The 3,179-nt window shown below is 35.8% G+C and overlaps 1 long non-coding RNA gene across 1 annotated transcript; it reads left to right on the top strand.

Annotated features, from left to right (window-relative positions):
* Nucleotides 1-718: 718 nt before the first annotated feature.
* On the top strand, nt 719-2,209 carry LOC112509804. Its single transcript, XR_003068865.1, has 2 exons — nt 719-993; nt 1,303-2,209. It is a non-coding gene; the product is annotated as an uncharacterized LOC112509804 (long non-coding RNA).
* The last annotated feature ends 970 nt before the right edge of the window (nt 2,210-3,179 follow it).

The raw sequence follows: 3,179 nt of genomic DNA, 5'->3' as shown, positions 1-3,179 counted from the left end.
GACTTTGTTAGTTAGGTTGACCATATAAATATGGTTTAATCTTTGTAATTGTAGAGAGTGAGCTTAATTGTAATATTTAGATTGATAATAGAAGGTTTGACCAGAATTGAGAGGATTGACTTTTCCTCTCAATATTCATAAAGTGTTCATAGTGTTCTTACTGTTAAATCTATGAATCTGCCATTGAAGGAAGCTTAATATGAAGATTGATCAGTGATTGTGGACACACAATTGGTATCAGAGCTGGAATGCAAGAAATCGGATGAAGAATTTGAAAGATAAGTGATTTTAGTTTCTGAATTTTTTTTGTGTTCTTCGTGTTTTTAATTTTTTTTCTCTGTTTGATCCGATTTTATCATAAAATCTTGTGTTTTCATGTTATAAAATGATCAAAATGCTCGAAATTGCATTGTGAATCTTTATTATTCACAAATTTTTGTGATTTGATCAACTTTTATCAAGATTTGATCGGATTTTTTAGGTTTTAAATTTTTTTCGTGTTCTTAATTTTTTTTCGTAAATCAGTGTTTTGATCCATTTTTTTTAAAAAATTTCTTTTAGTTTTTGTGTTTTTGATAGTTTTAATCCGATTTTATTTTTTTGTGTTGAATTTCTTGTTAGAGTGCATAACATGTTCAAGGCCCAACCAGAAAGTCTGGCCCAATATAACTTGACCGGATAACAGTCCGGTTACTTCATCTTGTGCAACTCATCGACATTTTGTGCAGACTAGAGCTCAATCGCAGGTTTCATTCAGACTAGGCGGTGTTCAAGTAAACCGCACACCATTCAAGCGGTGTTCGTCTAAACCGTGTGCCACTTGAGTTGAGAACGAGCGGAGAACTAGCGAAGAAGGTAAACCGTGAGATACACCGGAGAAGGTATGATCGGTATTTCAAGAGGTATTCATCTACACCGCTCACCTATTGATCGGATTGTTCTCCGGTTTGTTTCAAGACCCAATCAATTTCTCGGCTAAGCACAACTCATCAGGTTTGATTTTCAATTTCATCTCAAGTTTTTAATTTGAGCGGTTTATACCTAAACCGATCAACTCTTGTCCGGTATTCGAGMGGTATAGAACTTAGAATTGGTCATCAAAGTTTTTGAGCGGACTTCTAATCCGCTTGATTCCTCTTACCTTGATTCCTTTTTGTTTGCTGTTTCTTGATTCTTTTTGATTTGGGATTCTTATTCACTATTCATACAGAAGAAAGGTAAAGAAGCAGCAGGTTGAAGAAGCAATTTTGTTTTGTTGTCATAAGTAGCCGCAAGTTAATTATAGTTTAACATTGTGTGCAGGTGACTGTGAGCTACTATTAGCTACACAGGATATGAGTTTTGACTGAAACAGAAGCAACAACAATTAGGATGTCTTGCCAACAGGTTTCTAAACAGTAACTCAATTGTAACAACAACTCCGCAACAGCAAGTCCAAAACAAGAAAGCAGCAGCAACTTCAAAACAGCAGCAGCAAATTTTTTTTTAAGCAACAACATCATGTCTTGACAGCAGTTTAAGTTTTTTTTAATGCTGTGTTTGTGTTTGGACAGAAGAAAACAGCAGCAACGTAACTGTGTTTGTGATGTACAAGTGACAGGTTGCAAACAGCAGCAGCCTAACAGTTTGTTTTGACAGCAACTAAGCAGCAACATCAGGTGTCTTGATTTTTGTTTTTGACAGCAAAGAAAGATTGATTTGAAACAGCTTTAACAGCTGGTTCTTAAAAGTAGTTTGTTGTGCTGTGTTTAGACAGCAACCAGAAGAAAAACAGATTGCATTTCTTAACAGTTCTTGAAGCAGCAGCAACTTCACAGTAGTGAACAGGTTGCAGGTTCTTAACAGCAAGTTCACAGCAACAGCAACAAGTTGCTGTGATTTCAACAGCAACAACAAGAAAGCAGCAGCTTAGTTGAATTGTGCAGGCTTAAGAATTGCATATTGTCCGGTTAAACATTCAAATCTTGACAGGTTTAGACATGCTGTTTGGTGTTTGTAGGTTTAAGCAATAGCAGTTTTTGTGAGGAGCATACTAAGATGCCTGTCCATTGTGAGGAAGTGGCTGTTTAGAGACTGTTTTAAGAGTTTCTGTTTCGTTTCATCATTGACAGATACAGAAGTAGTTTTGGAGTTTGAATTTGCTGGATTATTTTGGACAGATTGGCTATATTGTTTGTGACTGGTATATGTGTTCTTGACTTGCAGCAGCAGTTTTTGGGTTTCTTTTTAGCAGCTTTGTATTGATTGTTTTACTGTTTTGTATTGATTGTTGGTCACACCAATTTGAAGAAACAGTTGCTGTTTTTCATAAGATACAGTTTCTAGATTGTTGCTGTTAACCAAGATTGTTGTTTCTGTTTCTGTTGAAGCTACTGTAACACAATTGATTCTCTATTCCAGTCTACAAGATTTGAAGCTGTTGTTTCTGTTGCTGCTGCGGATGCTCTAAAGGTTTAGTAGCCGCATTTCAACAACTCCAAAAGCAAGACTTGAAGTTGCCTTGAGGAAACAAAGATCAAGAACAGGAACAGAGCTAGATTGTGCAGTGAGATACAACAGGTTAAAGACCGTGTGAGGGGCTTAGTGAGGAAAAGAAGAAAAGAAGGGAACACATTCTTTAAGGCTGCAAATGCTGTTGATATTTTTAATAGTTCAAAGGGAAATAATTGAAGCCTAGCCTTTGTTTGACTGTCCCCAGTAACAGTCTGATTTTTTTTATATCACTTGAAGGTTGGGCAGAATTCTTACATACGGTCGGCCATTTGTATGATTGTTAGTGATGGTTTACACCAGCAAACTGAGAACTAAGTAAGAGTTCAACATAAACTACTAATTGCCTAAGGCATCTGAACTGGAATATGTTGGACTTGATCACTTGGCCCATCTTTATGGTTGAGTACCTACTTATGCAATCTGGATTTTACTCAAGAAAGGCATAAAAGTAGTTATTGTTTTAGACTGTTTTTAGTTTCTTTTGAATCATTGTATATCTGTTTTTGCGTGTGTTTTTCAGTGTTTGTGTTTTTCTTTTACTTTTTGAGCTTAACTGTTCGTATTCATTTATCTGATTTCACTGCATAGATCCTTAACTGATCATTTTTTTTAAAATGGCAGATATCCTAAAGAAGGAAAATCAGGAATTGCGAGAGAAGATTGTTCAGTTAGAAACGAATTATATG

The sequence above is a fragment of the Cynara cardunculus genome (genome assembly GCF_001531365.2).
Source record: "Cynara cardunculus var. scolymus isolate 2C chromosome LG 3, CcrdV1, whole genome shotgun sequence".
Taxonomy (NCBI): Eukaryota; Viridiplantae; Streptophyta; class Magnoliopsida; order Asterales; family Asteraceae; genus Cynara; species Cynara cardunculus.
This window is presented reverse-complemented; position numbering and strand designations above follow the sequence as displayed.